Source organism: Lissotriton helveticus, chromosome 5_1 (genome assembly GCF_964261635.1).
Source record: "Lissotriton helveticus chromosome 5_1, aLisHel1.1, whole genome shotgun sequence".
Taxonomy (NCBI): Eukaryota; Metazoa; Chordata; class Amphibia; order Caudata; family Salamandridae; genus Lissotriton; species Lissotriton helveticus.
The window spans coordinates 1,803,270,776-1,803,284,723 of NC_136065.1; the positions used below are offsets into that span (position 1 = coordinate 1,803,270,776).

The 13,948-nt window shown below is 41.4% G+C and overlaps 1 protein-coding gene across 6 annotated transcripts in view; it reads right to left on the reverse strand.

Moving 5' to 3' along the window:
* ACBD4 (acyl-CoA binding domain containing 4) overlaps positions 1-13,948 on the reverse strand; it is a 454,150-nt gene that overhangs the window by 112,672 nt on the left and 327,530 nt on the right. The window contains exons 11-14 of one of the 6 annotated variants that reach the window (XR_013594977.1): positions 10,803-10,862; positions 10,554-10,707; positions 9,102-10,117; positions 8,511-8,654 (exon numbers count right to left, since the gene is read on the reverse strand). The exons of 3 other annotated variants lie outside the window; for them this stretch is intronic. The gene's annotated coding sequence lies outside the window, so the exon portion shown is untranslated. Of the gene's footprint in view, positions 1-6,862; positions 10,118-10,553; positions 10,708-10,802; positions 10,863-13,948 lie in introns of those variants that run through there. 2 more of the 6 variants (XR_013594976.1, XR_013594975.1) reach the window with 2 other exon arrangements.

The window sequence follows — 13,948 nt, forward strand, 5'->3', positions numbered from 1 at the left end:
TACCTGTGCAAAGTCACAAAGAGGGGTTGAGAAATCTTCTTCTGAACGGAAATGTCTGATTCAAATGTGAATGGAAGGCCTAGACGCAGTAGTTGCAAAACATGCTGCAGAGTATGTATATGTAGCATAGCTATAGTGTTAATAATTTGGATAGGACTAACAGTTTTCATTCCTTATATGGTGAGAAAAAATACTAATATTGACCCTACACAGACTGTGACCACTGACACTGAAGAACTGACAACACGAAGTGTAGAAAGACGTGAAAAAGCACTCAGACAAACAAAACGAGACTTAGAAGAATCAGATGAGAAAGGACTACACTATCATGGAGTTAAAAAACAGACACAGTTAAATGTTTTCGCTAATCTTTTAGTGCACTATGTAGAAACTATGGAAATAGAAGACTGCTATGTCTGCATGAAGCTACCTACTTCTGTAGCTGAAGGCGTGACTTATCATCACCTATCTTTGACCTATGGAATTTCGTGTAGCATTTTAGCTAGTTTATTTTACAAAAGAGGACCGTTACAGTACTACTATTCTAACTCAGACTTGATATTTTCGGAACTTCCCATACGTGGAAATCTGAATCCTGTACATACTAAAAGTGACGTTACACGTTATATGGGAGAATACTTCCTGACAATAGGTACTATAGACTTAAATGAAGCACACAGAGATAACTTGACCTGTTCATTACATAAACAAGAAAAAAAAATTTAAACATGGCAGAGAAAAGAAGGGAGAGTTTCCAAAGAAAGGCAAATGATAAAAGACAGAAAACTCCTAAATGGGCTGAAAACATGGAAAGCACCTCAAATGGTGGGAGTGGTCCTGCTTTGTTGCTGGATTTCGAAAGAAAAGGGAAACTCTGTCTTCATCGCGAGAAGACTAGTTATTATAATAACATTTTCATTGGTTCCAGTCAATGTGAGCATAATTACAAGGTAATTGGAGGTTGGGGTTTCAAAAATGGGTCAGAACCTGTGTTTCCCGGAATTTATTATATATGTGGAAACAAGGCTTATTTCAAATTGCCGGATCACTGGTATGGAAGCTGCTACTTTGGCATTGTCTTCCCGAAAATATACCATGTGAAGGAAATTGCTGGAAGCAATGAAAACACTAATGGCTTAGTGCGTAGTAAAAGAGAAAGCGTAGGTGAAATAATGGGTAGTATTTTTAGTGCACTGATACCTGGAGTGGGAGTGGTTCTGAACACACACAGAATTTGCAAATTATCCACAATAGTGGATGTGTTGTCTACTGACACAGCTCATGGATTCTTACTGGTCAATACCGAAATGGTTGCGATCAGATCAATGGTTTTGCAGAACAGACTTGCCCTGGACACCTTATTAGCAAAAGAGGGCGGAGTCTGCCGGATGTTGAAAGCGCAACATTGTTGCACTTACATACCGGACAAAAGTGTACAAATCAAAAAGTACGTAAAGAACATTACTAATTTGGAAAAGGAACTCAAACCACTGGAGGTTGATAGTGCCTGGAAGAGACTTACTGATGGTCTCTCCGCTGTAGGTCATTGGTTTGCTAATTTAGGTAAGGGTTTATTGTTTAAGGTACTGATGCCAATTGGAGTGATAGGTTTCATCATATTTCTCATATTTGTCTGTTGCAAATGCCGCAAACACACAAAGAAATACGCTGTGAATAAGAGAGGTGTGAAACGGAGTGTGGATGAGCTTGAATTAGAAGACTTGAATAATCAGATTTACAAAAGGGTGAAAAATTCTCACCCTAATAAAGATGTGAAAGAGAAATTAAATCGGATGTTGGAAGAAATCGAAATGCACAAAGTGTGAGAAGTTGGCATCTGGTTCCATTAGTTTGTGATGATAGTAAATATCATCAAAGAGGGGATTGATGAAGCAAGTTTTCGCATATTACGCGACTTGCTCAAATCAAGAACCTCGAATAACTTATAATCCTGTAATACAACCCGTATGTTTTACTAATTTCCTTTATTTTGGATATGCATGTATCTTAGTGATGCTTGCCTATGTGTTTACTAATACGAATAACTCGTGTCCTTAATATGGCCGCCGCTTGAGGGTTTGCTTCTGCGCATGCGTTAGTCACACTCACGTGACGTGACGTAGTTGCAGTTCTGGTGGGAAAATGTGCGCATGCGTGCTTGCAACTAAAAAAGGCTGTCAGTGTTATAATGTGGTGAAGCTTGTGCAGATGCTCTTGTGTTATCGTCTGTTGCACTAACTATAATGCAATAGTATATTTTTCTGATTTGAGAAGTATAAAGTAGCTTTTCATGGTATATGGTGAATTCATTTATTTCTATGTTTTAATTTGTTTTCGCTTACTTTTCATGTACCGCGGTATTGAGGGTCTGATGCAAGGCTCAAGACTCCATATTAAGAGGATAGTCTGCGCATGTCCGAACTCTAGCTGTGGCATTGACAAGATGCCAACTGAAGGTCCCTGCCAAGATGTGCCTGGGAAGATGCACCTTCACCCAGCCGGAGAAACAGAATTTGTACTGCATTCTTAACAATTGTATACTCTGCTATTGTATTCTGTAGAATAGGTCATGGGAACCCCAAATTCACTAGGCGGTTCCATAAAATGCAAATACGAGCTTGTAGAAGTTTGTTCTGATTGGTGTGTCGACCTATCCTACCTGGGGACCAATCGAAATTGGGGATTCTGACACTTGCAACATTTGGGGGGTGGTACACTGACCCGAAAACAGTATAACTAGCCTAGGTTTAGCTGGAGAAATTGTCCGACTTGTCTGAATAGCTGACCTGTCACTGACCCAACGCACTCAATAGGTGACTGAATACAGAGCGCTGCGGAGCACTCTGTCCGAATTTGACCATAGACTCTAAGGTTTTACTAAACCTTAAGTGCTGGCGGAGCACTTTCCTGGGGAGTTCGCTACCCCAATCGGGGTTCTGACTGATAGCTGCAGAGAGGGTGGAGCGCAGGCGTTGCTTCCGAACTGCGGGTGCTGGTCGTGCCTTGGTGGTCCTGTCCTGATCCTAATCTGGTTTTCCTGTCCTGTCCTGGGGTGTCCAATCTGCACCTGCTGTCCCATAGATGACTGTCCTTCCTTGGGGTATTTCCTGTCCTTGACTGATCCGTGGCCAGGGTTGGTCTGCACACCTTTCTAGGTAAATATAGTGCGAAAACTCTACACTGCATCTTCTATTTTTCCTGTCTTTGCTTTAATAAAGACATTTCTTTGCATACGTTAATTTTCCATGCTTTCCGCAACCTACTATAAAGGTCATACAGTGTGTTTTCCTTTAGCATGTTCCTATGTTTCCCTACCTTTTAGAACACATTCTCTCCATATTGTTTATGAAACATAACTGTGGTATATAATTTTCTCTTAAAATCTGATTTTACGTAATGATGCTAGAACTATAGCGTGTTCCATTTTTCCCCTTCTATAGATGTATAGGATTTCCAATCTTTACCTTGCAGTATTTTTCCAAAACAGTAAAAGTCTAGTTCGTGATCCATTTTTTCTAAAATCTATTTAGTAGATCGCATTGTTATAACTTTCTTATAGACTCATAAATGGTTGCCTTAGTTTTTCTTTCATATGGTTACGTGCTCTTCATTATTCTGATTATAGATTGCCTTCTCGTTGTAAATTGTATACACTCAGAAACTGATTTCTAAGATAAACTTTTAAAACTTCCCAGTAGTCTGTGGTCATTTGATGAAGTAAGAGAAATAAAGTCGATATTCGTATTTTGCCTGCTTTTCTTTTACAGCTAGCTCCCTGATCCATTGTGAATCATAGGTACCCGTAACGGTGGGTTGGTAAGTCGGGTACAATAGAAATAAATAGGAAGGAACCAGGGTTGCTGGTAGAAGAGTTGTTAGGTCACCCGATTAATGTATATGATAAATTGGAAAATATGGGCCTAGTAAGTGAATGGTGAAAATTATTGGCCGGGTGACCTGCGATCTCTATCAGTAATTAATAAATGTACTACAGTTGAAATCAAGCTCACACAAGAAGTGCATCTAGATAAAATGACTTAAGAGAAGGGCAGGTACGGCATGTTAATGTTATTAATGATTTCCTCTGATTTACTCAAAAGACTGATCGCAGGAGACGATTAACAGCTTCAGTAAAGGCAATTAAACGCACTGCGAGAGCCCTTGGATTTACTAGTTTGCACACCCACTCAAGTGCAATGCAGTGCTCAGCTGCAGGAAGACTTTCACAAGGGGCTCACCCAGCTTTTCTTTCTCATTACCCCCTGAGGGCGTGGGTAGCAGTTCAGATGGACTGATCATCACGAAGACCATGTTCAGCACTGTAAAAGTGCTCAGAGAGGGAGGTATTGCTAATGTTTCTTCAAACAGCCTGATCAAGATCATTCTCCAAGCACATTCATAGCACTCAACAAGGACTTCACTATCAACGTAGTAAGACCACTGTGCAACGCTAGGCATTACTTCCTCTGCTGCAGGAAGTGCCTGGCAGACGTTCTTGATAATGTGGGAAAAGGTGGGAAGTGGGCAGAAGCCATAGGAAGGCTCAGCTTGTTTATGGCCAAAGTTCCTCAAGGTTCGCGAGCTGAGTCAAAGCCAGGCCTAGAAGCTGCCTTTCTTTGGCGCTGGATCAGCCATGTTGTGTACTCTCTTAGCTCAGACATGTCAAGCCAATGTAGTGGTTAATTATTTTTTACCTAAATCATTTGGTACAAAAATAAAGGCAAAGGTTACAGGTAAATTGGTTTCTGACTGATTCAAAGAAAATGTATATGCTTTGAAATACTGTAACCCGAAGACATAGTTTAAACATACAAAAATACCTAAAATTAAATAAAAAGGATAAACAATGAAAAAAAAAAGTTGTGGCAAAGAAAGTCAATTATTATCCTAACAGCCCTGACACTTCTTTTTAGGTGGATGTGCTTATGATGAGAAAAATGTTGTCACTCAAAATGCAAAAAAGCGTAAAGATGTAAAATGTGAGTCACAGTCAAACACACAAATAGAAGAGGAAATCTGACCCTAAGCCTCTTTATGTATGTATGTGTGTATCTATGTATATGTAAATATATATATATATATATATTTACTCACATATATATATATACATATCCACAGATATATATATATATATACTAGCAGCCCGTCCCGACGTTGTCCGGGGATGAAATATAATGTGTGCAATGTTTGTAATAGGAAATGTGAATTTATTGCGAGGTTTGCAGCATTACGTAAGTATGATAAAAGGCAATAGGATTTTTATGCGTTCTTTAACATTGATCTTGCACGTCGTCTTTTACCTGTCTTGAGAAGTTGTTGATGTAGGCTAACGTTAGTTGTTAATTTGTGTGCAATTTGTTTGTCCGCTTGTGCATGTACTGTTAGGAAGAGTTGGTGATATGTGCCTCCTTAGCTGTAAGGTATTTGAAGAGTCTTCGTGATCTGTGCGTCGTCAGCGGTAACCTTTGCAGCTTGTGGGTGGTGTGGAGTGGGCTGTTTATGTAATCCCCAAGAGTGTTGTGTCCGACGTTAATCCTTGTACGCTGACAGTGCCCTGCGTCACAGCATGCTTGCGAGGGCTGCGCGTGTATGATTCACGCTGGTAGGCTGACTGGCTTGAGGCCCTGTCTGAGCCCCGGAGTAAATTGCAATCGTTAACTGTGGGATTTCGGCTGCTACGCTGCCTCGCTTTAGCCTCCGCTAGAGCCGTGGAGCAATATGTTAAGGCGTGAGCACACGCCCACAAGGGAGTCTTCTAAACCTTTCTTTTTTGGTGCACCATATAGCAGTAATTGCGCGTGAATGACAAGGCGCGAATAGCGCTTCCCGTGAATGCCGCGCCCCGTGAAAGCCACGCCCATTTATTTTTTTGTTTTTGGCCAGGCCCCTCTGACAACGCCAACACCCACAAGTGTTGTTTGCCGCGCCCATTGCTGACAGCACAACGCCGACGCCCACAAAGGACAACTTTCCCCCTAAGGTTCTTTTACCTTTTTAATGTATATGGTGGGCAGCAGTATAGCCTAGGTCCATCTGCTGCACCTGTCCTTTACAATGCTGTATTGGGTGTTGTGATTGGTGCTGTACTTCTTGAGCTTACCCGCCTCGAAGGTTTCAGCTCTCTCTTTATAATAGTAGTATAGATATATACACACACACACACACATATATATCTATACATATATATACACATACACAGACACATACACCTATATATACACATTACCTACTGGCGGTCGCCAGTAGGTAGTTATAGTTAGGACCTAGTTTCCATAGGAAATCCACAACATTATATTTGGAATAACTTTGGCGCCGGTGGACGAATCTTCGCCAATTTCTCCAAGATAATGGCCTGCTCCGCTCCGCTCCTTCCCTAAAAGTTTGGGGGTGATTCGTCAAGTGGGGGCCGAGAAAAAAGGGGGTCCCAAAACGTGTTTTCCCCTTGCAATTTTCCATAGGGACATTTAGCCAGGGCTACAGCCCAAACGCTTAACGGAATTACACCAAATTTGGCAGAGAGGTAGAGTTTGGTTCGCAGATTGGGCTTTCCGTAAAATGGTGTAAATCCATTCAGTAGTTCCTGAGAAAATCAAAAGGAAAATCATAGTGATATCTAGAGACGAAGTACTGTACGCGTATGGAAATCCGTACAATTATGAGCACGAGCTGCATGTTGATTGGATGTCAACTGTCTGTCAACACTCCAAACCAGGAAGTGTTGGCAGCCATCTTGTGCCTCGGTAGAACCGAGTCACAAGAAAACAGTAAAACAAAGTTGAAAAATAAAGAAAGGGGGCAGGGTAGAAACATCCTGACCCTCTAGGCCTGCTCAGGGGGTCCCACATGGATCGTTAGGCCCCAATTTTTTTTTTTTTTTTAATCACGTGGTACGCGTATGGTACGCATTTTGGGGGGGGAAAAACTGCTTTATTGTTCATTAGCCCCCGGGGGGTCAAATATCGGGGGCAATTTTTTTTATAATGGGGGGCCCAGAGGGGTCTCTCTGCTCCGGGCATCGCCATCCCCTGAAGCTTTAACTATATGTATGCGGGGGGCTCATGCCCCCCCTGGGGCCTCTTTTTATGTAAAAAAAACTGTGTGGGGGGGTTTCAAGCACCCCCCACACACCCCACGGACCACCACCTCCCGGGCTCTAATATAGAAAATAGGGGGGGGGACCACCCAGCCCCGGGGACTACCACCCCTCGGGGCTTTTGAATGTTGGGAGGGGGGCCACACGGTCCCCTTCCTGGAGCCTTTGATGGCCCTGGGGACCACCACCTTTCAGGATCGGCTTCTTCAGAGTCCCGGGGTGCCTACAGTGCCGCTTTCTGCAGTGCCTGGGGTGACGAAAAGCAATGCCGGCTCCCAAAGGACGCGGTGAGCCGGCTGGGACCGTGGGGGCTTTGGGGCTCATAAAAAACAGTTATTTTTAGAACTAACTTTACTGGTCAAAAAAAGAGCTATATTTCTATGATAGTATGTAAAACCTTCAGTTTTTTTTCTGCACCAGTTGTACTCTCTATGCACGCGTACAGCCTCGTTTCCAAGCCCACGCTTCTTTGTTTTTCTTCAAGTTTGCCAAGCAAACCTCTCCTCATTTCAGGTATTACATTTGCCGCTTTCTTCTGCCGGGTCGTGTGCCTCATCCGCTGCTATACTTTTGTAATATATTAATAATCATATTCTATCTATATTTATTTGAAACGTATTGCCGAGGCGCCAAACGTTAATTACGTACTCCCTCCTCCGCCATTTTAGTAGTTTTCCTCCGTTATTTTTATTATACCTGCTACTTTCATTTTACCCCCGCCTATCTTCTCTGTGATCCATGAGATTTCCTGCCACAGACACCACGGTGTTTGTCCTTGGCCTCCGATCTTATCAGACTTGGTCACACGCATACCTAAAAACTCATTTGAAGCACGTAGGGCACAGCCATTACATCGCGTGACCGTCACCACAAAGCCATTACCGTGCTTATGCCTTTATCATGCGTGGTAAATGTATACTAGTTGTAAAAGCATGCATGGTAAAGGCATGCGTGGTAAAGCCCTATGCGTGCTAATGAACTTGTGGTGACGGTCACGCGTGGTTATGACCGCGTTGTAATGGCTGTTTCCCCCAGGACACTGCAGGAACCGGGTCTGGGCGTGGCGGACTCCAGGGCATCAGGCGGTGGGCCACGCAGCCTCCCTCACACAATATATCTCCGGGGGGTGGTCGTTTTCGTGGTTTGAGGGACGTCATTGAGGCTCACATAGTTAATTATGTAGGGGGGTAGGTTTGCACGCGAAAATTTCGCAAGAGGTTTGTAAATGTGGTACACATTGTTTTGTTTTACTTTGATTTCCTTTCTATATTGTAGTCCATCCAGAGAAAATATAACTTATTGTACAGCCAGTACTTTTCAACTGTACTGTCAGACATCTTACTATAGTACTTCAAATTATAAATATTATTTTTGTTGTGGACCGTCACCCCCCCCCAGAAAAACCCCAAGTATATCGTTTTTTTAATTAACTTTTATTAAAACAACAATAACTGTAGACATAACTCAAAGATAATATAATAAACAACTAGAAAAATAACTTTAATAAAACAGTATTATAAACAAATTGTGATGTGGACTCCAAAAGACGTAGGAAAATAACCTGCAAAACAAAAAAGAAAATTAGAGTTTAAAGTTATGTAGATGTGACTAAATAAGGTGAATTATTACAAGTAAAGTTAACACTACAATTTTACGTGTGCAGTGTGCCTAGTACATTTCACTTCTGTTATAGTCCCGTGTTCAAGTGGTGTCTATATGGAAGTGCCTACTGCGTTACTGACACAAAAGTGGCACAACAGGATTGTAAATACGCCGATTTATTTCTAATGCATTGTAATGGAGACATTGTATAAACACTGCGGCCACCAGAATTCATAACTTGAATTCAACTCTGCTTCTACACGTCAAAGTAGACAGCAGTGTCTATAACTTTAAAAGAGAAAGAGAAATGATGTCACAGAGAGTAAGAGAGAGAAAACAACATTAAAACTGTGAGAGAAAGTTATAGATGTAGCAGTTAATACAGGAGAAAATACTCATAGCTCACCTTTTGCCTCCGTTGTGTGTTCACTGATGTGCTGCTTCAGAGTACACCCTCAACTTGCTCGATATGTAACATCCTACATAACAAAATCAGAAAAGACGAAATCGAAAGAAATGTGGGAAGAGAATTTCCCACAAGAAGAGTCTGACTAAGAAATTATATACTAACAGTTTGAAGATGTTATCTCATCGAGAAATTGGAGCGTATGAATGCTCGGATCGCTTATCATCTGCAAGTCTATACTCCAAATCTAGAAGAATCATTTGGGTGAGTCTAGGTCTTGATGCAACATAAAATCGAGTACTTAAATCTGTACAAAAAATTGAATATTTACCTCAAAAAGAGCCAGAAAGTAGAGATATTATGAAAACAAATATGTTCAATACATATTATCCAAATAGAAGTCATCATCTTAAGAACATTTATCTCTATGAAGTGCTGCAAAACTATATTTTTAAACGGAATATTACAGAAAACATCAATAATGGTATATAAGCCGTGATTGGTTCTGAAGGATGTTTGGTGAAGCAAAGAAAAGGACATTTGATTAATCACCGTAAACTGAGTTGCGAAACTCCTTACAAAAGTGAATTTTAATGTACGTTCTTAAAATTGCGTACCTAGACTATTGCACCCCATTAACTCGCAGAGTCTGGAGTTGAGAGTTTTTCTTTAAAAGTCAGACGCAGATTTACAAGCTCCTTGCGCCACTTTTCCCATGTTAAAAGTGACACAAAGTGGCGCAATAAGCTTGTAGTTCTGTTTCTCAGACTGTTGTAACCTATATGTTGTCACTGCTCAGAGGTAATTATACATTTATACAGTCTAGCTGCTCTCTCCTTTCACAAATAATTTGTTGTTGTTTCGAAAAACAAAATTCTTTGCTCACCTAGTGCCATTGGCGTGATTCAAAGAGGGTGCTCTACGTGTCGAAGCAGCCTTCACTGTAAGCAAGAGAGTTCACCACTTCAACTCAGATAAGGTTCTATACAGCAGACTGGAGACAGCAACGTCCAAAACTTTAAAAAAAGAAAGAGAAACGATGTGAGAGAGTAAGAAAGAGAAAGAGAGAAAAAAGGACATTAAAACGTGGGAGAGACACACACGACAGGGGGTGGAGGGGAGGTGCCTGAAGCCAGAGGCGCAACCACAGTAAAAAATATCGGGGGGGCTAGAAAAAAAATTCGCGGGGGGGGGCGCTTAACTTCAAGGAAAAAGCAGAGTGGAGCTGCAGGGGCTGTAAGCGGGAGGGGACATCAAAGCCTCATTAACAAGCAAAAGGGCTCTAACAGACCTGTGAAGTACTCGGTGCGACTGTGTGTGGGCCCAGGAAGCTATCTCATCCTAGCTGAAGCCCCGTTAGCCCAATGGGTGTTGCGCGCCTGCTGCATACTACACATTCTCTCCTTTCACAGATAACTTGTCGTTCTTTCGGAAACAAGCTTCTTTGCTCACCTTGTGCCATTGCCGTCATTCAAACAGGGAGCACTACGTGTCAAAACAGGCTTCTCAGTCCTTGTAAAAATGCCCACGCATCATCGCAGAATACACGAACTTAGAGCTTTCTAAGTTTCTTTTGGGGGGGTGAAGTCAATTTGTAAAACACAACCTGAAAGATAAAAAGGAAGTTAACATTGTGTGTAATTTGTTTATGAAACGAGAGAGGAAATAAGAGAGTGATGGAAAACAATACTCGCAGCTCACCTTTGTGTCTCCGGTGTTTTTCACCACGTGCCGGACATAATCCATCCTGAACCTCTACATCTAAAAGATAATAAAAGATGTTATGTTTGGTAATTGTTACTATATTAATTTGGAGTTAGATAACATCACGCATTTCTATGAACTGTTTGTATTGGTAATATTCCGGACATTTCAGCGATTATAAAAACGTTCCTGCTATTGGGAAAAAAAATTATACATGTAAATTAATACACTGTATAGGAGGGCGTTCATCTAAAACGCTAAGTCGCATTTTTGTATCTAGTCTGCTACAACCCTGACTCCCTCTGATTATAGTCAAGCCTCACTGCTCACCTTTTCGTGGAAAAGACACCTTCTACATGATGTAGTCCCGATCTCCAACAAAGAAGTCTCATATATGGTGCCGAGTCTTGATATCTCTATGGCTAACGACATACTCGTGCTCCCATCATCAACATCGCAGGTTCTTCACCCACTCAGTGCTTTGGGCACCACTAACTCAGTGACGAAAAGCGCCACGCATGTAGTAGTGGGCCCCTTGTTCGGTAGTTTGGGAACAACTCTAAAATGGCGTACAACACGTGCTTTTCATCTTTTTTATACATAGGGTCACGTGTGTAGTGACAAATGCACTGGATGGGTGTGGTGTGGGTGTATACGAGCCATGAGGGGGTGTGTGTGCTGATCTGACAACTAGACCTGGAACTAAGAAATCCCTTATGGCTGGTATACACCCACACCCATCCAGTACATACGTCACTACACATGTGACCCTATCTACAAAAAAGACAGAGCGTACAATGCCCCCACAGTCCCGCCAAAGTCCTCGTGACCGTCATGTTCAAATAGAGCATGCGAAAATGAAATGAGAAACATTAGGGGTACATGGACGGATGGTGGGCGTGGTGGGCGTATTGTGCGCAGGCGCATCATTATTACACATGCGCTGAGTGAAAGGGGTACACAGCTCATTGGGGTCCACTCCTCTATAGAACACCGGCATTGCTTTTACACATGGGGAGATGCTAAGTTGTATGTGGAAATGCAATCTTGTTTGGATTTTGAAAGTGAGAACAGATTTCACTGTTATGTCTTTCAAAGTTCAAACTAAGTTTACTATGGGAGGGCGGGCGCCGCAAGACTTCCGCCTTCTCATAGCAAACAGCAGTATTCAGGGGCTAGGCACCCTGGGACACTGCAGGAACCGGTTCTGGGCGTGGCGGTGTCCAGGGCTCTCGAGGGCACCAGGCGGAGGGCCACCGAGCCCGTGTCACACAATACAGAAATCTCCGGGGGTGGTTGTTCCCGGATTTGAGCTGCACACACTTTTTTTTAGGGTGGGGGGCCGTGGATGCGCAAGTGGCGCAAGGGGGTTGTAAATGTGGTACAGTGTTTTGTTTTACTTTGCTTTCCTTTCTGTCTTGTAGAGGATCCAGGGTAAATATAACGGTTTTTGTACAGCCAGTACCTTTCTGCCTGTTACCATAGTAACAGTTCATGGAACACTTGCGTGAGCACAGAGGTTAGAAGTTCACCACAATATGTTGCTAATTGAAATAGTTACTGTGCTGGAGATTTATATTTTTTTCATAGGAACCGTTAGTCGTACAAGAAGTCAGTGGAAAAGTTTTGTTAGGGATTCCTTCCTGCTCGGGGAGTATTAGGGTAACGTGCTCCAAGCTGGACTTTACGAAGCTTAATGTTCATTGGCTATGAAGTATTAAAAGTAGAAGGTTTGGCAGTCATTCCTTGCACGTCTGTGGAACAACATGGACATTTTATTGGCTAAAGTGTTCCGAGCACAAGTTTGCTCCTTATTGGGTGGGAACGGTTCACTGTTGTCAGTGATATTGTGATGCATTTTCCAAAGGAGTATGGGGAAAGAAAGTAGTAGAGGGCAGGTTAGGAACACTATTAACTCTGTACAGTGCCCACAAGGTGATGAATAGGCATTATGAGGGAAACAATTTTTTTTATATGTTTCAAGGGCCATTTATATAATTGTCGTGTGGTGTATAAATCATGGCCGAAAAATGACAGAGTCTTGCGCTGTTTTTTTTAATCAAGTTTGTGGGTGACATACTTCTTAGGAGTACTATTTACTTATAATATGGTGTTTACTTTACTGATGGGTGGTTGTGGTTGCGCAGCAAAAAATTCAGTCTAGGTTTGAAACAGTTTTTATTAAGCAAATACAAATGAACTTTCTTCAGAAACTGTCGCTGTATATATGAAAGGGGTGACAATTAAAAATTGAATTTCATAAAATATCAGTTAAGTGTGGCTATATACTTCTTTTTTGTGCTAAAGTTTGTAAAAGTGTTGCCCCACATTCTTGATGATGTAAGAGGGCATCAGTTACTTTTAGATAAAGTAGAATAGAAGTGCTACAACAAACACTCCCGCACTACAATATCTCAAATCAAGAGAACAAGTAAAAAACAGTTAAATACAAATGATTTCATATTACATAGAAATGCATGCATTATTATTTTTCAAATTTGTATTCTGTACAATTCAGGAACGTGCTGTCGTAGTGCTTAGAAGTTGCAGACTGTTCCGCTAATAAATCACATACTCTCTAAAGAATATATAGGATGGTACTCTTATAATATAAAGTACAGGTCCTATATATTCTTTAGGGAGAAGGTGAATAGGAACCGCAAATAAGAATAGAAATTGGAAAATAACATTCAGAAATGTAGAGTTTATTAAATATTGAAAGTAACAAAGTATGCATGATAGCCATATTTTTTTGTTCTGCTGTTTCGAAAAATATGTTTCTTGAAAAAAATATCCGATCAAGAACGTTTTAATATTTGAAAGTTATATTATAGATGGCGCTGAAAAATCTCCCATTCCTCTTCTGTAGCAATAGGAAAATCTATTATAATATAACGATTGATATCATTGTTACAGTAAAAAGAAAAGGAAAATAAAGTTATGAATTTAACAGAACATCCATAATGAAATACTTTCGAGCGGTAATTATATACTGAACTTCTTTTCTCCAGGAGGTGAATAAGTTTGATCTTCGTGGTGACGGGTCATAAACTCCTCTGAGATCATGACGGTGAGAATAATATGTATATATTTTCACAGCACATGATCAAAAGAGAAAAATAGACTGAAAACCGCAAGCCGGA